This window comes from Hylobates moloch, unplaced genomic scaffold (assembly GCF_009828535.3).
Source record: "Hylobates moloch isolate HMO894 unplaced genomic scaffold, HMol_V3 SCAFFOLD_6, whole genome shotgun sequence".
NCBI lineage: Eukaryota > Metazoa > Chordata > Mammalia > Primates > Hylobatidae > Hylobates > Hylobates moloch.
In genome coordinates this window covers 50,461,700-50,486,342 of record NW_026652281.1, presented here as the reverse complement: position 1 = coordinate 50,486,342, position 24,643 = coordinate 50,461,700, and the positions used below count along the sequence as shown (strand labels likewise).

The window sequence follows — 24,643 nt, the reverse complement described above, 5'->3', positions numbered from 1 at the left end:
GTGGTCAGATATTGAATATATTTTGAAACTAGAGTCGACAAATTGATGATACATTGAATTTAACATAGGAAAATAAGGAGACATCAAGCTTACACCAGGGTAACTGGCCTAATTAACTGGAAGGTCAGAGCTGGCATTAACTGAGATGGGAAAGACAGTGAATAAAATAGCTTTTGGTGAGAGAATTAGGAGTTCAGTTTTAGCCATGCTTGGTTTGAAATGTCTTAGATATCTAAGTATAAATGGATGAGCTGGCAGTTGAATATACAAGTTTGGAGTTTCAGAGAGAAATCCAGGATGGTGATATATATTCTTCATGATTTTTTTTCACATTTTCTTCCATTTTGTCTTCCTACGTCTGAATGATTTCCTGAACTATTTCATTCATTAATTCTCTCTTTAGCAAAATCTCATCCACACTTAATCAAGGTTGAACAATTTTTATTTCAATGACTATATTTTATATTAAGGATTTTTTGTATAGTTTTCACATCGGCTCTTCTCATTTCAAAATTTTTCTATTGTTTTATTGTGTGAATATCTTCATATAGTTGTTTTAGACATGAAATGCATTTATTTTTGATACCTTTCAGATTGTTCTATTTGCTATAGTCATTTGGATGCAAATGTTTATTTTATAAAATCCAAGGCTATATGGTTGGTATTAGGCTTTCTCATATGTTTTATAATTTTTTTTATGAATTCATCTTCCCTGGTCATTTTCTTCCTTTAAGAGTATTCGAATGCTGTGGATAGTAAAACTCTCTCTCCCCATTAGTTAATATTAGGCATACTTTTAATTGAGCCACAACCTTTTATTCAGCTTTAGTCCAGTTTTTATGTCAAGTTTATGTCAGTTTATTAATCAAGGCTTTTCTTCATGCACAAAACATGAGTTTAGGTTTTTCCCCATAAGCTGGTAGACTTGAAGTCCTGATCCCTTGAAAAGAATTATGTCTTTACACATCACTTGATTTGCTTCCTAATATGTCTCAGGGTCAGGAAGCAGAGTTTTCCAGGATTCTTTTCAGGTTTCATGTAACATTTTCCTTGCTCATGATTTTTAAAAGAGACTCAGGGCAAGCTCATGTGCTTGTATGCATGGGACTCATAGCCTCTATCTCAGATCACCCACAGAAGTGAAAGTTCCCTAGTGAATAATATGCCCATGTGTGCCAAAGTTCTTTTTGTTACTAAGACTGTGAATATGGAGTATATAATTCATACTTGTTATCTGAGGAAAATACTTAAGGAATAATTACATAAACAGAATAAACCAACAAAATGAACCAGAACAGAATCCTAAAGATAGAATAAGATGAAGAAGAAAGAGATTGGTGGTGAATAATAATGTACACTGTAATATAAATAGATCTATATACATTAATATTGATAGATTACTTAGAAAATAGTAAGAAGATAATAAATAAGAACTGTTCAAACAGAAGCAATGGGGAAATAGGACTTTCAGAATGGCTCAGTGAGGAGCTTAGCAAATTCTCTCCACGTAAGGCAATGACAAAACTAGACAAAACTGTCAAAAACATCAATTTCTGGAAATTGACTAAGGGAATATAACAAATTGGAAGCATTCGTTTGAGAAAAACTACTGAAACATGGTAATAACAGTAGGAATCTGTGACATTTTAACATGAGCTTCTCTCATCCTCCTTTTCTTGCCCTCCTAGCTCTATCAAAGCATTATTCAGGATAAATCCAGACTTTTTAATTAAATCCCAAGTGTAAACAAGAGTTTGTATGGGTCAGTGATTTGAACTTGATTTGGGCTGTAAAATTTTCAACAAATCTCTTCTACTTGTACATCATAACATGCTTAAAAAATGGGAGGTAAAAAACTAATATTCAAAATTAAATACCTATTTTGGTGGTACCAGAGAACTATGAACAAGTATCAAAACTCCTACTGTCTAAACATAATTTTGGTATGGTATTTACTTATAGATATATAAATTATTGAAAACTAAAGTATCCCTAAAAGAAAAACAATTATATGGAAGGCTCAATCAATTAGCCAGCAATAATTGAATGTTTACTATTTCTCAGCATTAGTTAGGCATGATAAAGGCTCCAGAAAGCTTTGATACTGGTCCCTAACTTGTAACTGTGTAATTTTTTTGCTGTATTGACATGAGCTTACTTGAACAGCTGTGCCCATCTAAAAAATTGGCTGGGAGCTAACTTCAGCTGAGAAAACTGAGATGGCTTTGTATCTTTCCAAATGTGGTCTTTCATCCTCCAGGTGGTTAGACCAGGCTTCCTCACATAGGGCAGCAATGTTTCAAGAGAGGAAGCCCCAATATGCAAATGCTTGATGTTCCACTGGCAAAAGCAAATCCCATGAGGGAGGAGATATTGCAAGCCTGTGGTTACAGGAAGGTGTGATTCACTGGATTCCATTTTGGCAGCAATCTTCCACAGTCCAGTTTCTGGCTCTAGTGATTCATGTCTTTTTCATACACAAAACACACTCATCACCTCTGAAACACTGATGGCTTCATCCAGTCATAGCATCAATTAGGGAGTTTATGATCTAATAAACAGAATCAGGTTTTGATATGGATGAGGTATTTTGGGTAGAGCTCTTTTGATATAAATCTTCATTATTTACAAAAACAAGCTATTTGCCCCTCACATACTTAACACACAACAATGAATCAGGGAGCAGTGACAGCAAGACACTCCCATTCAAAAAAAGAAAGGAAGAGAAGAACATGGCAATCACTGGATCATAGCAACTCTAAATGCCAGACAGGCACAAGCCACACTGAAAGCAGGGAATGTTCCTTGATCAGGGCCTAGTTCTGTTCCTGGGAGCTGGGAGTCATTCTCTAAAGCATTGTCTTCTGTGATTCTTGGCTTTTATCTCTGAGAATTCAGTCCTGGCCTATGAGATGTCTTTTTTTTTTTTTTTTTCAAATAAGAAATCACCTGCATTTGCAGCTGAGTAGCTTTATCAGTCTACTAACCCTCAGTAAATTAGGGGAGACAATGGCTTATTTTCCTTTCAAACTGTCTCTATCTTTTTCAATACAAACTGATAAATTCTCTTAAAAACTTTGTGATATTTCTGCAAGTCAGGTAGAGTTCACTAGATGCCTCCCAAAGCCACATTTACAATTATTTTTAAGGCAGACCTCTTTCTTTCCCTTAGACTCCATGTATGGCTGCTGTGGGACAAAGCTTCTAAGATTCTAAAAAGCCTTTTGTTCTAGATGAAAGGGTCTACTAGGCACCTCCTTCAATTGTCTTGAGGTCTTAACAAAGGGTATTACAGCTGTAACACTGATTTGATAATTATTTTAAAGGCATTTCTTTTTATGAGAATTCTCTGCTGTCTGGAAATTATGTGAAATGTTTTGATTTTTCAATCAGGAAACTCTTAGCTTCTTTACATATTCTTTACATTCCCCTTATAAAGTAAAATCCCCCTTTTAGCTCCTCTTTCTCTTTATTCTATCATATATAGCCAAAGAAGAAAATTGACATTTTTAACTCTGCCTAGAATTCTCCTTAGCTAGATCCATAGGTTCATTCCTGAACCATTAGGCTTATTCTCCATCTCCAAACACTGCAGAGAACAGTTTATCATTGCTTCAATACTACAAAACATCTTTCTAGCCTCTAATAGCAGGTTCCTCTCAAATCCTCTCAACTCACTGCCCAGTCTCAAAACCGATACCACAAATTTTAGGAGAGTGTTTTAGCAACCATCCAATTCTGGTACCATTTTACAAATCAATTGTCTATTGCTGACCTAAAGCAACAACAACAAAAAAACACATGATTTCTTGCAATTCCTTGAGTTAGGTGGGTGGCTCTGCAATGTTATCCTGGGCTCTCTCATGCAGATTCATTCAGCTAGACGGTCTGTTGGGAGCTCAGCTTGACTGAGACATTTGTGATGGCTGCTTTCTTTTCCATGTGGTCTTTGATCTTCTGGAAGTCTAGAATGGTGGCAGCAATACTCCTTGAGGACAAGCCCCACTGTGTACATGATTTTCTCATTCTCCTAAGCAAGTCACATAACCAAGAACATGTGGGAGGGCAACATCAATGATGTGAATGCTGAGAAACGTGATTCATTGGAGCCAATTAACCTAACAATGTGCCACCGAATATGTCATCTTTTAACAAATTAATATCAAAATTCTGGGATATCGAAATCTTATAATAGATGATACAAAATTGAATTTAAACTTTCTCAAAAACTAGGTACTGTTTCTTGATATTACTTACTTCTACAAGAAAATATTTTTGGTGTCAAATTCAATATATTTCCTGTCATAAAGTTTGACAAATCTGGTTTAAGATACTAATCCTTGTTTAACATATACTATTTCCGATAGAATACCTTAAAATGGCAAACACATTTCAATTTACTTTTTAGAATGTTTCTTTCTGCTTCCAAATTTCCTCCTCTAATGTTGGTACTTAGAAGCTCTGTTAAGAGTATCTAACATACCACTCAGGTGATCAGTGCACTTCGACTTTGTGCCCTGGATTATGTAAGAAGGAGGACAGTTCTTGTATAAATTCTCTTAATATATTTAACCCTCCTTTTCCTCTTCTGTAGAATGAGGATGATAAGAGTCTCTATCTATCTCTTGGGGTTACTGTTAAAGTTAATGCTTGTAAATGTTTAGCATAGTGCATAGTTCAGAGTACATGCTCATTAAATGGAAATTATATTAAGAGTTAGCAGAAAGAGTCGTTGTGTCTGGCCTAGTCCAGAGAGCAGCAGGCCTCTAGCCGAAGAGCCATGGCCACAGTCCAAGGCCAGGACCCGGGTTGGGGACTTCAAGGGAATGTGGTGGTGGAGGTGACAACAGTAAAGGCAGGAGCCCCAGGGGGTCCTAAGATTGGGGAACTGCCTCTCGCATCACAAAGCCAGTAGGGGCAGAATAGCTTATGGTGCTGGTCCCTGCCCACCGTTTCAGAGACTCTGAGAGGAAACCAGAGTACCCATACCTGGAGATGCCTGTCCAACCTCCCTACCCTGGTCCTGTGAGAACCATGTGGCTTATCCACGATGGCTGTGGCATCGCCTGTGCCATCATCACCTGGTTTCTGATCCTCTATGTGGAGTCTGTGGTCCTCTTTTTCACGCTGATTCCATCCTGAAACTATGCATACAGCACCATCAATGGAATTGTGTTAAACCTGCTGACTTTCTTGGCCCTCGACTCCCACTGCCAGGCCATGCTGACAGACACCGGAGCAGTGCCCAAATGAAATGCCACTAAATAATTCATCCAGAGTTTACACATGAAGCCCAGGTATGTGGTATACTCGTGTCCCAGTGCGGCATCATCAAGTCTGACCGAGCCTGCCGCTGCAGTGTTTGTAAGGGGTGCATTCGCAGGGTGGACCCCCACTGTCCCTGGGTCGATATCTGCGTCGAAGAGAACAACCAGAAATGCTTTGTCCTGTTTATCATGTGCACAGCTCTCATTTCCTTGCCTGCCCTCATCGTGGTGGATTCCACTTCCTCGATTGCTGTGAAGAAGATTGCTCAAATCTCCCGAAGCCTGTGAACTGAACAGGGAAGGAATGGCAGATGACTGTATCTCTCCTCATGAAAAAATGCAGCCCTTTTAAGTCAGTTTGGTAGAGTGTAGCCCTTCTTTCCACCCACCACGGTGGTCTTCCTCATCCCACTGTGCTTTGAGGGGCTACTTTTCTTCGTTTTCACATCAGTGATGTTTGGGACCCAGGTGCACTCCATATGCATGGAGGAAACAGCTGTAGGACAATTGAAAAAGGAAGAGAGAAGATGGGCTAAGAAACCAAAATGGATGAACGTGACATTTATCATGAACAGGCATCTGTCTGGCATGACTGTTTTTGGCCACCCCTTCTCTCTAGGCAGATGGAGACTTTTTGCCATGCCAGGTCAAGGGAAGGTAGGCCCATACCAGCGTGCGGTCTGAAGGACTCAGATCAGCATGGCCACTTATATGCAAGCCACACCACAGCACTGCTGTCCCATCTGTTTCCATGAATGTTTAAATCGAAAAAGCAAAAAACAACTACTCTTAAACATCTTTTTTAAGGTCTCAAGTAAAATGGAACATCATTGCAGAGGAAAAAAAATAAGTCCCCATATTTTATTTTTTAAATATCATCCTTTTGAAGTTTTGGGTGACAAAAGCTGCCCTTTCTTTTCCTTTTAAAATCACTTTTCTGGCCTCTGGTTTCCTCTCTGTGGCCTGTCTGGCATGACTAATGTAGAAGGTGCTATCTCCCATCTGTGCCCACTTCTACCAGCTGAATGAAGCTTAATGCTGCATGTGGATGGAACAGTCTAGACACCTGGCAGGGGATGCATAGGAAAGCCAGGAGGGTCCTGACCTCCCACTGCCCAGGAGATGCTTACGTTTTGAGGCCTGAAAAGGGCAGGGTCAGGACTGGAGCTTTCAGAAGGGACCCTTGGCACAACCGCCTCATCCCAAAGGTGGACATGGTTTGCCTCCTAATTAGGAAATCAATTGCCTGCCCTGTATTTTATGGGCTTGGGGTACGAAGAATAATTTTTTTGGAGGTGAGGGGGAGATGAAACAGGTTTTATTTGTATTCTGAATCAGATTTTATATTCCCTCTGATTATGTGGAAGAGTGTGAAGGAAAGATATTTTTCCAATTCAAAATGCCTTATACAGTCAAGAGAGGAAAAAAAAATTACGTAATTTCAGGCAAGCTGTGTTCCTTTGTTACATTTACTTCCTCTCTTACCACTCTATCTCCCTCTTTTCCCCAGCATGATGTCAGTTAAGCAGTGTTAATTCTGAGTGCAACAGGAACCAGTGCCCAACGCATACAGCCCTACCATCAACCTCTTTTACTCATTCAATAAATCTCTAAAGTGGATTCATTTTCTGGTATTTAACACCCATAAATGTGTATGTGCCCATGTGTTATCTGTATTTTAACCTTTGAGGCTGTTGTCCTGGCGTGGAGCTGACCATGATGCTGGGGTGACATCACAGCTCTCAACCTTTCTAAGTTGACAGATGGCCATCCCTTTGGCTGGAATTGGCAGATGCATCTAAGCCTATGGCACTGGACAGAATAGGTTTTCCATTTAGAAGGCACTTTCTGTGTGTCTCCTTTGAAGGAGGTGGTGATGGTTGGGAGGGGTGAGGAGGTAGGGAGTGCCCTCCAAGTGCAAAAAGAGCAAATCTGATTACTGACCAACTGGGAATTCTTACACATTGGTTTGTTTTTTAAGTGATTGCTACAACTCCCCCTTTTTAGCTTTTGCTGGGGGGTGGGTGGTGGATGAGGTTTCTTCAATCCTATCCTGAGTGGGGAGAAGGTTAATCTAGCCATGTCGTTTTTCAGAAAAGTAAGTGGAACATGCTGCCTCTTTTCAGTTGTCAGTGCTTCCACATGGAAACAAAATGCAATAAAAATTTTCCCAAAAAATAAAAGTTAGCATAAAGAGAATATAATACTGACTGGTAAATACCAACTTTTAGTCTATAGGAGAGTTGCAAGGGCTTTAGTTGGCTTCTTAGAAGCGGTAGCATTTGATTGAGGTCTTAAATGAACTCTGCAATATAAAGAACATGAAGAAGTCAAAGTCAAGATGTTGATTTTTGATCGAGTCAAGATATATGGTCCTAAATTGGATAGTTTCCTGACATTCGAAAATCTTTTACTATATATGAACTCTTGCTGTTGTGGCACTAATGGAAAATTCATGGATATAGTAGACATTTATCAATTTTCCTGGCCAGCATGAGTTCACATTTCTGCTGTTATTGACATCATGTATTGCTTAAAGTACTATTTCTCTCCTGATCTAGTCTTTATTAGCATTGTCAGTCAAGACTGAGGATGTTTTCCAAGCTTGGTCAACCTGAATACCTGAGTCAATCTCTTTTTCTTCCCTCCTCTCTGCATGTATTTTCTCTCTCTCTCTCTCTCTCTCACTCACTCACTCTCTATTCATTTCTTCTCTTATCTCTTGTCTAAAATTTGATTTTGATTATAGTGAGAAAGAGTAGACAATAGTTTGCTTGTTTTTGAACTTTACATAAGTTTAGGAGCAGCAAGAAAATTATTTTCACAAAGTCATAAATGAGTGGATTCTAATTAGGAAAGGACACATTAAAGGCTTGCATAGTACTGATAAATGTTCTGTTTATCTGAGCAGCTGTTATATGGTATTTGCTTCATAATAATTTGTTAAATTATATATTTATGACATGCCTATTTTGCGTATATATTTTATGTCATTCTTTTAACATAGGATTGGAACTCCATTTGTTTTTTTCCTGATAACAGCATTTTGAAGAAACTATTCATCACTTTCTGTAATGTAGATCCTGGAGGAGTTCTCCAGAACCTTCTTGGTTTCTCTTCTAAGATCTGCCCTTCTGATTTCCTTAGGTTTGATCATCATATCTATTCTAGTTAATTTATTTTATGTGGTCTAATTTAAGTGAATTTCTGTTACTTGTAATCTAAAAACTCTAAGTGATTGAATGGATGAGAAAAACTGAATAAAATAATTTGTCTTAACAAACATCAAATATTTTCGATTGCCAGAAGCCTTTTAAGCTGTGGAAGTCCACATGAAATTCAGAAGGAGTCAGCTGAAAATTTTAATTTCTAAAACATTTTCTCTAACTTCCCTCAATACAGTGTAGAACTAATTACTTCCTCATCTATGTCTTCAGAGAGCTTGAATTCTTTTAGGACTGTGGACTGCATGAAGATGTAGAGGAGAGATTATAATTTTTACAATCACAGATAGGAATGTACTTACATTATATTATTTAATTACCTGTATTTTCTTCTTCCTAGATTGATGCCTCCTTGAGGGCAAAAAGCCTCAACTCATACTTATTTTTGAATATGTAAAAGATATTTCACTGTTTGGCACTATTAGCAGATCAATAAATACATTTTAAATTGATTTGTTGAATTGATATGTTTCCCAGAGTTTCTTTTGAGAGATCAATAGATACTCAGGATGTTTGCTTTGTAAATATTGGTAGAAACAATTCAGTAATAGGTTTTGTAGCCACCCAAGAAATAGTTTATAGCTTATTGATATATTTTTAAATAGGGCAATTAAAATTAGGAGGGTTTGCATGGCGGAGATTTCATAATTTATGCCCATATTCTCTTTTAGCACTTTCGTTTTTACTTCTGACATAGAATAAAAACTCGACAAGGATAGCTGTGATAAACCAATATTACAAACTTCTTTACATAAGTTTGGAGCCAGTAGGTCAATATTAAGCACCTTAATATTGCATGGCAATAGGTTGCATGGCAAAGTACTGAGATCTGAAACTCTCAAACATTCTATCCTTGGCCAAATAGAGTTTTTTATTACCTATGTCAATGTTCTTATTAATATCCTAATTGCAACTAACCTGTAACCCTAGGGTTTCTAAGGAAATCTGTGTCTATGAAATTACTTTGGGCTTGGCTTTGTGAGGGTTGTTAGCAGATGACAAAGTAAGCTTTTCATTCCTCTTATTATGTGTATCTACTTTGGTTGCCTAGTGCTCTTTAATGAGTTTGAAAGCAAAATAAAATATTTTTGAGGATCCCTTATGTTTATCAGGTAGAATTCAATGTCTAATCATGCTTGTCCTAATTTAATTAACACAGTTAGAACATTAAGTTAATGAGGTTAAACCCATGAGTTCAATTGCCAATTACAATGGACTAGGCAGGAAATCCAGAAAAAAATCAATACTAAGACTAATAGCAAAACACCAAACTTAAAGAAAAATAACACTTAAGTTGGAATTTTATTTCTTCCATGAATTTTTACGTAATCTTGGGCATGTTAATTAACCTTTTGAGGTTAGAGAGTAAAAATCAATTAGTATTGTCCCAGCACGGTGGCTCATGTCTGTAATCTCAGCACTTTTGGAGGCCCAGGTGGGAGGGTCACTAGACCCCAGGAGTTGAAGTCCAGTCTGGGCAACATAGCAAGACCCTGTCTTTTAAAAATCCTTTTTAAGTTAGTTGGGCATGGTGGCTTGTGCCTGTAGTCCCAGCTACTTGGGAGGCTGAGGTGGAAGGACTGCTTGAACACAGGAGGATCGAGGCTGCAGTGAACTGTGATCACGCCACTGCACTCCAGCCTGGGCGACGGAGCAAGAACCTGTCTCAAATAAATATTAAATTAAATTAAATTAAAAATAGGGTTACTGCATCTGAATTCTTAGATATGTTGAGAAAATCAACTAATAATGTGTATTAAATTAATTTTTAAACTATAAAAAATAATGAACTCATTTAGTGTAAGTTTCATTATCATTATTGGGACATAGATGGAATATTTGGATAGATTATCATAAAATGTGTCACTATTATTATAAAAATCTCTGCATAGGATAGTCTATCTGACATTTTATTCATGAATGATAAAACATTCCTAATTTAGTATAAAATTTACTGAGAACTTCCAGAATTTTGAATAAGCAATACTTCTAAATATAGTATCCTATGTATATTATTTATGATCAAGTAGAATACGGCAATCAAACAAGCTCAGAGCCTATTGTTGAATCTAGGCTTAGAGAAATGAATAACAAGTGGGTTTTGTGGCTGATAACTTTGGGCTTTGAGGAAAATATGTATACCAGCTTTTTAATATCTTGATGTTGATCCACCAACGTATTTTATTATATTTTTGGAGGAATTTTAATGCAACAGTAAAGTACAAATAATATGATAAGTACATATATTCTAATTATGTATACACAGCTGCTATTATCAATTTTTGAAATTATTACAAGTCAAACACCACCTAGACCAAGAAATAGGACTGCTTGCGACCCCCAGAAGCCCCTTTATAATTTCCATTCTATTCTAGATAGTTACCGGATAACTATGTAACTAGATAGTTACATAAAAGCGATCTAGTTTTTATGAGGGGGTATAGAAAGATTCCAAAACTTGCCCTAATTGCTGCTGCCATCTTTCCAGATAGCTATTGTCATCTTCTCCACTAGTCTTTTTTTTCTTTCCTTTCAAAATGAAGCACTGTAGATGTAGCCAATGTCTCATTTTTAATTTACATTTTTTGTTTCATTTCACTTTCCCTTCTTCCCAGGCAAAACCATCATTTTCAATATTTTTAGTTGTAAAAGTACAGTTAGATAATGTAAAGTGTTGCTATACTTGAGCATTTTAAATTGTATATAATTGGTATATGATACATATGGTTCTGTATTTTGCTTTATTAACTTAAAAATTAGCTTTTGAGATCTAAATTATCTTTTACGATGTTTAGTATTCCTTCAAAATGAAGACATAAGATTTTCTTTGTCTATTCCCCTACTGCACCATGACAAACAATGCTGCGATTAATATTCTCTAATATTCTCATACTTGTCCTCTTGTGCACACACATAAGAATTTAATGTGAGTACTTAAAAATGGAACTGTTGGGTTTGCTTTATGCAATGGTCAATTAATAGTTGCTCCAGCATGACTGTACCAACTTATACTCCTATCAGCAGTTCAAATGTGTCTGTTACTTTATATCCTCACCAAGTGATATTATTCAGCTTTCAAATTTTTGCCAAACTGGGGGATAAAACTTATAGTATTAATTTTAAAATTTTCATTCCTCTGATTGCTCATGAGACCAAAATTCTCTTTAAAAAGTCTTCCAGAATATCTATGTTTAAAACAAGAGACAAAAGGATTTTGCTCATGGGACCAAAATTCTCTTTAAAAAATCCTCTAGGCCAGGTGTGGTGGCTCATAACCTGTAGTCCTAGCACTTTGGGAGGCTGAGATGGGTGGATCACGAGGTCAGGAGATTGAGACCAGCCTGGCCAACATGGTGAAACCCGTCTCATTAAAACTACAAAAATTAGCGGGACGTGGTGGCACATGCCTGTAATGCCAACTACTTGGGTGGCTGAGGCAGGAGAATTGCTTGAACCAGGGAGTCGGAGGTTGTGGTGAGCCAACATGGTGCCACTGCACTCCAGCCTGGCGACAGAGCGAGTTTCCGTCTCAAAAAACAAACAAAACCACAAACCCCACAGTGTTTTGTGTACGTATGCACAGTGTTTCTTAATTTGGTCACTCAGCATTCTGTTATTATCTATTCAAATTGCAATGGTATATGGTTCTGTTGCTTCTAAATTATGTATACAATATTCCAGGGAATAATTCCACCACATTTGCTTATAAATTAGCAGAGATGGAAACCAGGATTTGTTTTCCCAATTCCCGGGTAGGTCAATTCTACAATGATAATCCAATACTCCAATATTTGGACCATCCAGATCTGCTTCTATTGTTGAGTTTTTCTCTTGATTAGGGGTCCCATTGTCTTGTCACTTTGCATTTCTAGTAAATTTTTATTGCATACTCAACATGGTATGTAAAAGAACATCAGAGACTTTGGATGGTGTTTCTTCCTTCCAGGGGAAAGAGGGCTTATCTAGTTACTCTGGTTTGTTTGTTTGTTTTTGTTTTGTTTTGCTTTGTTTTTGTTTTTGTTTTTTTGAGACAGAGTCTCGCTCTGTCACCTAGGCTGGAGTGCAGTGGCGCAATCTTGCTTTACTGCAAACTCCGTCTCCCGGGTTCAAGCAATTCTCCTGTCTCAGCCTCCCAAGTAGCTGGGACTACAGTCACATGCCCCCATGCCTGGCTGATTTTTGTATTTTTAGTAGAGACAGGGTTTCACCATGTTGGTCAGACTTGTCTCAAACTCCTGACCTCAGAGGGTCCACTGCTTCAGCCTCCCAAAGTGCTGGCATTACAGGCATGAGCCACTGCACCTGGCCTAGTTACTCTGTTTTTATGAGGAGATACTGAAATACTTAAAAATTTGCCATCATTGCTGCTTCCATCTTTCCAGATAGCTATTATCATCTTGTCACCTTCTCCATTTGCCTTTTTTTCTGTTTATCTTTCTTTCTTTTCTGTTTATTCTGTCTGTTAGCCAGACAGGATAAGGGGCTAGTTACCTTAATTCAAAAAGTGCTTTAGATGAGTCAGAGCTGTGTTGTAGTTTAGAGAAACTCAGCACATCTCTGGTTTGTAGAAAGCACCAAGAGACTGGTAAGACTCTGCCTCTACGGTTCTGAAAGACTGCAAGATTCAATTATTTTGTTTACAAGTTTTGAAATCAGCCTGTTAGCCTCCTACTCCATATAGCATCAATATCTGCAAATATCTACAGGATATTAACTCAGTGTTGAAAATAGGGCCTCCCTCTTTAATAGGTTTTGTCTCCTAATTACCATGAAACTGTGAAAGATGTAATGATCTCTTTTAGAAGTTTCTGGTCCACGTTCCTAGTCTCCTTTAACATCCCAAACCCCTGCACATCCCCTGTGGGGAAAACAGACATATATCTGGGGTTCTTCTAGATTCTAATATATCATCCTAAGCCAAATAATATCAAAAGCTTTGGTGATTTTTTTTTTCTCTAATAAAGCTGCTCTGTCCTCAGTCTACATCCAGATTCACAAATGCCTTAGGGAAGAAAATGAGCTAATCTGAGAAAGGCATTTTCTTTGTTGCTTCTGCAGCAATCTGGTTTTTTCCAAATATTTTTTAAATTTATTTTTATTATTTCTGGTTATTGCAGCAGTGTTATTTACTTCTCATGGCCTTTCTTATAAGAAAACAGAAATAGCTTGCCATTTTTCCCAATGCAAATACACTCTCCCATGTGTCATCAGCCTGTTTATTGGGTAGAAATTCTTAATTAGATTCATCAAAATTTTATCTTTTGGTTTATACTTTTGTAGTTTTGTTTAAGAAAACCATTTCTTCTACACATTTCGGGTTTTTTTTTTTTTTATTTTACATTAAGGTTTTCAACCAGAGTTCAGCATTGTAAATGATATTATGGTTCAGTTTTACTTTTCTTCATATAGTATTCCATTTTGCCCAACATAATTATAAAGTAGTCTATATTCACTCTGTTGATTTGTAGGAATACTTTTATCCAATACTAAATACCCATACATACATAGATCTATTCAAGGCTTTATGTTTGGTTCCATTGATTTATTGATCTATACTTTCATTTGTACTATATGTTTTAATACTACTGTTTCAGTTTGTGTCATAGCTAGTCTCTTTTTTCCTACTTTTTTTCAGAATTTATCCTTATTCATGGAGGTTTATACTTTCAGAGAAATTTTAGAATAAACCTATTAAATTATTTTACAAGACAATTAGAACTATGACTGGAGTAGTTGTATTAATTAATTTGGAGAAAATTCAATTTTGATAATAGTTATTTTTATCCAACACCACAGATTCTCTCCATTGACCTTCCTTTATACCCTTTAGAAAGATTTTAGTATTTTTTACATTGAGATTATCACTACTTTTAGTGATTGTTACTATTACAATTCTTAGTTTCTGTTACTACTAATAAAATGCTAGTTGTATTTTTTATTTTGTAACTTGTTATTTTTGATGTAGAGGAATTTAATTCATTTTTTTTTTTTTTTTTTTTTTTAGACAGAGTCTCATTCTGTCGCTCAGGCTGGAGTGCAGTGGCACGATCTCCGCTCACTGCAAGCTCTACTTCCTGTGTTCACGCCATTCTCCTGCCTCAGCCTCCCAAGCAGCTGGGACTATAGGCACCCGCCACCATGCCCGGCTAATTTTTTTGTATGTTTAGTAGAGACGGGGTTTCACTGTATTAGTCAGGATGGTCTCGATTTCCTGACCTCGTTATCCACCCGCCTCGGCTTCCCAAAGTGCGGAGATTACAGGCGAGAGCCACCGCGCCCAGTCTTCAATTCATTTTTTAATATTTATTTTGATTTCAACAAACGTGCAAAAATTTCTTATTTTTACTAATGGCGTTTCTATTTATTCTGCTGATTTTTCTATGTATATGAAGTCCTTATACATCTTATTTATTTTAATACACATTTCAAACTCTGATAAATAATACAGGTGATAGTGGATACCCCTGCTAATTTTTAATCATAGAGGGCTTTCATATACATCTTCTTAATTAAGTATACATTTTACTGTGCTTCTTGGAATTATAGTGTTTTTCGAATTGAGGAGGTTCTCTTTTATTCCTAGTTTGCTGATTTTTTGTCCTAAATAAGTGTTGAACTTAGACAGTTGCTTTTTTGTGTGTCTATTGAGATAATGATATAATTTTTATCTTTGAGTCTATTGACATGCTGAATACCATTAATAAATGTTCTGATGTTGGTTGACAAACTGAGCATGATTTGTTGTTTCTAAATACATTTATTTTAGAATTCTTCCACCTGTATTTAGTGAAATAGTCCTAAAATTGCTTTTGTGTGTTGTCTTTATCTGGTTTTGGATAATTGCACTAGCTTCATTATATCAGCTTGGAATTGTTTATCTTTCACTATATTCTGGAACAACTTTTATTAGATAGGAATTGGCTATCCATTGAATGATCCATAACATCAATAACAACAACAGCAAATATTTATTTGCATCTTTCTTCTACTGGGTTTATATACATAAATAAATATATATATTTATAAATATATTTTTATATATATTTATATATAAAAAATTTATTTGCATCTTCTACTGGGTTTATATGTATATAATATATATATTTATTTGCATCTTTCTTCTACTGGGTTTATATATATATGGTGTATATATATATAAATTTGTTTCTTTCAACAATATACTATGGTAGGTACTATTATTATTCCCATTTTACCATTTAACAGATAAGAAAATTGAAGTACAAAAGGTTAAATAATTTACCTTTTGAGATTTTTAACCTGGGGTGTATGAACAAAGGTTTCCATGGATAGAATTAGAGTATCCAAAAATTTGAATCAGTTAAGGGCACATGTTTATTTCCACTAACTTGAAACTGAATTGTAGCAATTTCCCTAATTATAAATATAGTCAACAAACCACAGTAATATTAACAGTATCTGTTACTTCTTTAACAATAAAATTTTGAGATATAGTTCAAAATAACATTGGTGCTCATCACCTTTTCAAAATTATGATAGATATCAGAGTTACTTATAGATCTTATTTACCATATTAATAAGAAGCAAGATGTGCATTTATTTTTATTATATACTTAATATTTAATAACTATATTTCACTATAATTATTATCACACTACTGCATAAACTGAGGACTACTTACATTTATTTGATGCATATATGAGATGCAGTTCGTGTGTTTCGCCATAAAACAGGTTGAAATTACCAACATCAGATCAAGTTAATTATTAGCTATTTGAATTATAGCATGGGTATAGAACTCACTGGTAAATGATCAAAAACTAGGCTTTTGAATATTTTCATATGTTAAAAATTTCCGATATATTTAAATTCTATTTCTTCTTGAGCCAATTTTGGCATGATATCTTGCTAAAATTAATCAATGTAATCCAAATTTCCTAATTTGCATTTAAATAGCTATTTATAATTTTATTTCAATACACTTTTACATCTCTGCTGTATCTGTGGTTATTTATTCATCTTTTGGTCTATTAAAATTTTTTACTTTGTTACTGTTTAAATTTTTGATGATAAAATATATATATTTAAGTTGTATATCTTAATGTTTGATACACACTGTGAAATAATTACCACATTCCAAGTAACTGACATATTTATCACCTCTACAGTCACCATTTTTATACCCTTGGCAAATATCACTCCATTCCTCACTTCTCCGAGCTCCTAGCAACCACCATTTTACTTTCTGCTTCTATGAGTTTATCCATTCTTCTGTCTGATATTACTTATTTGATTATTTCTCTTTTTACTTGTCTCATCTTGTCAGAGATCTAACATATTAATCTTTTCAAAGATCTTTAGGCTTTGTTAATTTTCTACGATTCTTTTCTACTTTATGTCTTTTTGTTTATTTCTTTCAATCTCCTTGAGTCTAATGATTATCATCATTTTTATTTTCAACCATTTTTTGTCAGATAAGTTACTATAGTTTTAACTCCCTATAATATTAGATTAAGTAATGTGCTATGCACACTGCAATTCTAATTACACAATTAATTTCTCTGTAAATACTGCCAAGGACAGGTCTTACTGCTGGGATTTGATTTTGATAGTCTTTTAATAACAATGTTTGAATCTGGTCTGCTATGAACACTTGAGTAAGCCTTTAAAATTTTTTTTAACTCAAGAATTCAAAGTCATGCAAATGAAGAACATGAAAACAATAATAAAAGTTAATAGATTTTTACCAAAATTTGTTAAGAAAAGGTCTCTGGCTACAACTCTCCTTTTGACTAAACCATCTGGCCTTAATGTCTGACTTCAGAGAGTTACATCATTGACAGGAAGAAACAGGAAATAAATTTGTACAATATCTGTTTTCCTCCTTAGACAAATTTGTCTGTTTGACACCCATCTTTTACAGCTGTTTTCCTCTTTGTTTTCTCAACTTTAACCTTTCCTGGTTCTCATCATTTCTCTAACCTCAGCAACTTTGTATGGTGACATGAAGAACTCCCTGGACTTCTTGGTCTGTTTATTTGACCGTGAGTACCTAACCCCAGCTATCATGACAGATGCATATACAATATTAGATTCACCCTAAGGTCAGCATATGATCAGCATATATAAAGTATAGTATAGTATAGTATAGTACTATATAACTACACTGCATGATCAGAATGCATAATAGTAATGTACATGTTCACTTAAACTTTGTTCTGTTTTTCACTGTGCCAAAAACAATACAAAATTAAACAAAAAACCTCTTAATAGTGTTGAAGAAACATTATTTTAGTGTAATTTTCATTTACTATTTTAGTGCACTTCTTGTTCAGGCAAAGATATTGTCATATGCTTTGTAAATGTCCATGTTTTTTATACATATTATCAGGCATAGAGTTGCAGATAAAGCTTTGGGTTTGAGAGATGGAGTTAACATCAGAGCTGCATGTGCATCGCTATCCTGCACTCCTCTTCTACTCATGTTTAAAGATGCCATTTGAGGATGCTATTTCGCTTATACCTGCCTGGCTCTCTCCTTGTTTCTTTGAACTGAAGAGTATATAGCTTTTTTTTTCTCTTTTTGTAGTGCTTAGTGGTGTTTTTAAATATTTTCCCCAAATCATTTTGTGCATTACTCTTATTTGCCACCTAGATCATAAACTATGTGAAATCTTTACAATGCCCAAATGCTAGCCAAGAGTGAGTGCTTATACATCCTTGTGGAGTAGTGAAGATGAATACAAATAAAATAATCTTGGCTGGTATGATAGGAATACGTCAGAATTTCTGTTAGTAAGATTTACCAAACTTTGGACTGACTGGAGACTTTTCAGTCATTGTATCATTATGAGCCGAGAACACACTAAGAAAGCAAGAGGTCAGAGCTGAACAACTGGCTGGCTTATCCCTGAAGGTGTAATTGCACTACTTTGTAGCTCCAACATACAGACCTAGACGAGCCTCTGCATAAACCCACCCAGCATACATGTCTTTTAATTTGTTTTTATAAAAGTTCCTTTTGAGTTTTACTTAGGTAGGGTAGTATTTTGGGGCACTAGTGCCAAAAGTACTTTTTGCAGTAAAATTTTAAATGCTACTTTTTGGATATTCTGTAATTCATGAAATAGAAAACAACCCAATTCTCTGGATGGAAAACAAAATTTTGGCAGGAAAATGTGCCAAAATTAAAGAGTCAAGGCTTTTCCTTCAATAACTGTTCACATTCACCCATAAACTGCTTCTTTTTAAAAGATTATATTTCAATGGACAGATACAAAATGTATACATTTATTGGTATATGTTGTTTTGAAATATGTATATATTGTGGAATGGCTAAAAAGGGGTAATTAACATATTTATTACTTCACATACTTATCATTTTTGTGTTAAAAACACTTAAAATCTACTCTTAGCAGTTTACAAGAATACAATATGTTGTTATTAAACTATGGTCACTATGTTGCACAAAAGATCTAAACTGTGTTTAATGGTTTATTCATTCAGTAATCATGTATTTAGGGAGTTCTATTTCAGACACTAAGTTAGACATTGACATCTTGGGCTTTACAGATTAAGGGAATAGCAGAGTTTATAAGGTAGGTACAACAGCCTAGACGTAAGAAAAGAGAAGCAAAAACGAATGCATTGGAAGGAATTGGCTATGTTCTTTTTTTCTCATCCCCACATTTCACAAAATAAAGATTGAGGAAAATTGAGAAATTTAATTGAATTTAATTGAATCCTTCCTAGAATGATCAATCTTGAGCACTTCCAAGAAGATAAGCCATTATAGGTAATGTCCCTCCTGGACAGTATTTCAGGAGTCTTTTGTTTTATTCTTTTTTCATTGGTTTCCCAGGGGTTTTTCATTCTTTTCATGTTAGTTCCTCAGATCCACGTTTCTGCCTTACTTGTGCAGTTTCTCCAGGGCTGATTTTAGAGGAGTGAGGCAACAGCCCCTGCTAGCTGGCCATCTTGTCAGGATCCAAGGGCATTATAAATCAGTAATGTCCATCTCATTTGTAATTCTTCTGAAATAACAGTCACTATGATCTTTTCTGAAGTTCAGCCTTCTCATTATCCTTAACCTTATGCAGTATTTACCCCTCAATGTTAACTTCTCAGCTCTAATTATGTACTGTCTTGGCATTCTAGAAATATTATCTGTATTATTATAATAATACAGAAAATATTATAATATTATATATAATATAGATAATATTATATATAAATAATATTTCTAGAAATATTCAATGCCAGAATTCTTGTTATCATTTGTTGCAAATCAATGACATTTAAATCAAAAGTCCCATATGGACCCAAATATTTCCGTTTAAATGAAGAGAAAGGTCAGTGATCTTAGTAAGTTGACATTTAAATAGACACCGTGGATACATATTTATTTAAAATATCTTTTAAGATATATGTTTTTATTAGGTCCATTTCAATTTTAGAAGCCTTTCACAGAGTACATTGGGACATGCAGTGAAAAGAAGATTCCTAGAAGTCTAGTTTCTATTTTTATCTGTAACACTAATGAGAAAAACAATATAGAGGCTATATATTGCAAAATTATTTCTCCATTTTTTTCTGTAATATGACACAAATACAATCTTTGCAATCCTCTCTTCCTTTTTATTCAGACAGCTACATTTTTGTCAATCTCAGCTCTATAAAACTGAGCAGAACTGGGTTGCATTTCTGATGTATTCCTGACACTCTTGGGATGTTAGTATACCTCATTCTTATCTGTTAAACAAAAACCCTGGCTTTTGTTTTTTTTCCCCTAATTAGCCAGGCCAACTGTATTTATTTTTTTATTGCTACGTAACAAGCCATCCCAAATACTCGTGACTTAATAATCATTTATTGTATCTCACAAGTCTAAGTGTCAGCTGAGTGTCTTTGCTAATCTGGCCATGATTTATCTTGGCTGAGCTTCTTCATGTATCCGTAGTAACCTGGATGTTCAACTGGAGCCACAGCAGTGACTGGACCGTGTGCCATCATCATCTAACAAGCAACTCAGTCTTGTTTGCATGATGGAAGCAAGTTCCGAAGTAAAACCTTGGAAGCATGAATACTTGTTTGGGCTGGGACTCAGAATTGGTACATTTTCACTATTGGTCAAAGAAAATCACAAGGCCAGCCCAAATTCAAAAGGAAGTGAAATAGAATCCTCTTGATTGGAGAAGCCTCAAAGTTACATTAGAAAGGAGCATGACTACTAGGAGGGCAACACTGACACCTGTCTTGCAAACTACACTAGCTTATTGCCCCTAACAATGAGCAAGAAGAAAACTGAATGGTTGTGAAGCCTCACTTTCTAGGTTTTTCCTCTCTGTTCTTCCCTGAACCTCATCCCTATGGCCCATTGAATTAAATCATAAGTTAAGTTGAATTAAATGATAATCAGAGAGGTTGCCTTCTAATATAAACATCAGTTATAGGAAACAACTGATGTTCTTGAAGGCAGAGACTGATCTTCCTTTTTTTCTTCGTTCTAAGGTGTCTCTCTGGATTGCGTGTAGTGTGGTATACTGGCATAGAAATATAACTTTTTTAAAAACAACAAATATCTATTTTGATTGAATTGGTGTCCATTCTGGTTGGTCAGTATTTATGCCATAGGTAAGGCTGAACATTTTTAATATCAACACTGACCGTTATATATTTATACTTAGTCATTGATTTAAAAATTAAACAATTCACTAGGAAATGTGGAATTCAGCTCAGAACCGAAGCCTCAGACCTATGGTAAAGATAGTAATCTCACTCCTTTTTGTTACAGCATATACATTGTAGTTATATTCCTCGCAAAAATAAGAATTAAATTGTATATGATGAATATATAACTCTGGAAATTACATCCAGGAAACTCTGCATCTAGAATTATTTTACAGGAGCAAAACTGTTCGACTCATAATACTGCACATGCCAGACAATTTATATGGATGCATCTAGGCTTGGTATCAAATAAATGAAATCTCTTACACCTATCCACTGAATTCAATTTAGCAGCAGCAAAAAGTTCAGCTACCTATATTCATCATTTTTAATGGTGTTTTCTAGGAAGTGCATCATGGTAACTCTCTAAATGTCTCCTTTCCACAACTGATTGGGAAGCCATTATTTTATTTTAATTAGGAAGTTGAGAGTTGCACACCTTCAGAGGAAATAATTATTGCTTAGTAGAGATATAGAAGACTTTTTCAGTCTCAGTTTTAGTATTGAAGAAACATAAACATGCTTCACTAACAAACAGAAGCTTGAAATGAAGCTACAGTTAACTTTATTCTAGTAAATATTACCTCTAGTTAACTTTGTTTTTCTTTGGAGGCTCTTCCTTGTGGGGTTTAAGTAAAGAAAAAGATGTTTTTTTAAAATATTACCTTAAAATGGTTCATGTGACTATGGTTAATGAATTATATTTGAATTTCAAGGACATACTTGACTTTTCTAGGCCACAGGGGAAGCTCTATTCAAAATAGTCAGGTAGGAAGAGTTTTTATGTGGTATTCAGAGTGTCTTTTTTTTCCAAAAATACCCCAACCTTTCCTTCACTTTTTCAACTTTCTCTGATAGTCTTGTAACCACATATTTGGTTTATTTTGCCACCTTCCTTCTGTCCACACCTGCTCTTAGACAATCACTGGCATGAGAAAGACATGATTAATATGCATTGTAACTGCTCCTTTGAGTGGTAGATATGTTTTAGTCTGGATTGTGGATCATTATCTAATATCAGAGACCCCTAACTAATGGCATACTGCCATTATCTGGCCCCCAGATTTGTTTTTAAAACATTTTAAACTAAATTGCTAGAATTTAGAAATAAGGAGAGTTCACAAGAAACTTCATATTTCTGTTAGCTCTTGAAAGAACTAAAGATCTAGCAATCCTGGCCTCCGCCTCCCAGATGGTAACAGTCGGGTGAGGCTAGGGTTATCAGGTAAAATACAGAATACTAAGTTAAATTAGAATTTCAGTAAACAAAAAATAATGTTTTAGGACAAGTGTGTTCTGTGCAATATTTGGGACATACTTATTCTGAAAAACAACTCTTGTTTATCTGAATTTCTAATTTCACTGAGGATCCTGCACCTTTGTTTGTAAACTCTGATAAGCCTATCTGAGGATGAGCAGTGGTTTCTTACCTGAAATGAGGCACAAGCTCTCTAGTTTGCTGCAGACCCAATCAGCCCATTTAATTTCTTTATGTGGCCTGAGTGATCTATAAGCTTTTGAGGTTTTTGCCACGGTCTTAAACTAAGGAACTGAGTTGTTTCTAATGGTACTTCTGACTTCAATTCTATAAAACAAATATGATATTTTAGCCAAAATCATCTTACGAAATTACCTGCCAGAGGTGAGCATCCTTGTGCCCTGGGCTCCTCCACATTTTTTCAAAGGTCTCAGAAGTGTCCACTAGACTGGAGGCTTGGCCTCTGATCTATTCTGACCCTTTTTCAGCCTTTTCAAAATTTATCCTGCCAGGATAAAACAACAGTGAGGAGGTCTGGGTTTAGACCAGTGAGAGGCCTTTAAATATTGAGATTTCCCTTGAAGCCAACAACTGTGCCTCTGTGGCTAGATCCTAAGCCCAAAGGAAAATGTTAGTGGAGAAAAGTGCTTATGGTATTGATTACTAAAATTTCGAGCCAATCTTAACGTTAACAATAGGGGAAAAAGTGAAATAAATTGCAGTGTATCTCTCCATTGGGCTAGTTTATCTCTATTAATCCTGTTTTTGAAATATTTAAAATGGTATTACGGAAGATGCCAGGAGTTAGTCTCGATGAGAATTTGTAAATAGAATATTTACCATAATATATAAAGAACCATATACATGGAATAAAGACTAACTGGGTAGAAGTAAATCAAAATGATAAGTTATTGGTTGCCTGTGGTTACCAGAGTTATGGGACGTATTCTCCTCTTTGTCTACTGTTTCTATATTTTCTTTTTCTCCTATTTTTTTCCAAAATGAGTAGGTTTTACATTTATTTCTGTAGCCATATTTTGAGTTTCCAGGAATTATTTGATTTTTAAAATCTCTATACTAAGCTGTTAAAATGAAATCTTCTTGTCTCAATTTTTTTTGAGGTCTGATGACAATAGGGATCAGAAGCCACAGTGAATTGTATGATAGACAACCATGGAGAGTTTTCCAGAAGTAGGTGAATACATATTTAGTAGATAATTCTTAAATTCTTTATACACATCATGGGTGTATAGAGTTGAGTAAAGAGATTTGGAGACAGTTTGTTGAGAGGATATTCTGGAGAAGTCTCCTCTGTCACCCTGGAAAAGAGGTCAGAGATTTCTGCTCATTGCCTTAAGCCTGGTGTATTAGTCAGGGTTCTCTAGAGGGAGAGGACTAATAAGATAGATGTATATAGGAAAATGAGGGATATTAAGGAATATTGACTCATACGATCACAAGGTGAAGTCTCACAATAGGCCATCTGCAAGCTGAGGAGCAAGGAAGCCAGTCTGAGATCAAAACCTTAAAAGTAGGGAAGCCAACAGTGCAGCCTTCAGTTTATGGCCAAAGGCCTGAGAGCCCCTGGCAAGCCACCGGTGTAGGCCTGAGTCCAAAAGCTGAAGAACGTGAAGTCCGATGTTTGGGTGCAGGAAGCATCCAGCACGGCAGAAAGATGAAGGCAGGAAGACTCAGCCAGTCTAGTCCTTCCACGTTCTTCTGCCTGCTTTTTTGTAGCCACACTGGCAGCTGATTAGATGGGCCCACCCAGATTGAGGGTGGGTCAGCCTTTCCCAGTCCACTGACTCAAATGTTAATCTTTATCAGCAACACCCTCACAGACACACCAGGAGCAATACTTTGCATCCTTCAATCCAATCAAGTTGACACTCAATAATAACCATCACATCTGGTAAGAGAAACTTCGATAAGACCATTCAAAGAGTTGCACATATGTGTCTTGCAGTTGGAGGGATACAGGGGTCTGACGCCCAGCTCCCATAAAGGAATATCTAAAAGGCAAGAAGTGGACTGGTTTCCTGCCTCAGTAGCGGGAGAAAGGACAGATGGCTGCATGAGTGACCTTCATTTTCAGAGTTTGGCAAGGTAAAAAGATCAGGAAAGATTTCTGTGGACAGATGAAGTCTACACCCGCCAGGGAAAAAAAAAGGATGGAGTGATCTTAA

The 24,643-nt window shown here is 35.8% G+C and overlaps 1 pseudogene; it reads left to right on the top strand.

Moving 5' to 3' along the window:
• The first annotated feature begins 4,929 nt into the window (after nucleotides 1–4,929).
• Nucleotides 4,930–5,951, top strand: LOC116470542 (palmitoyltransferase ZDHHC3-like; annotated as a pseudogene).
• Nucleotides 5,952–24,643: the final 18,692 nt, after the last annotated feature.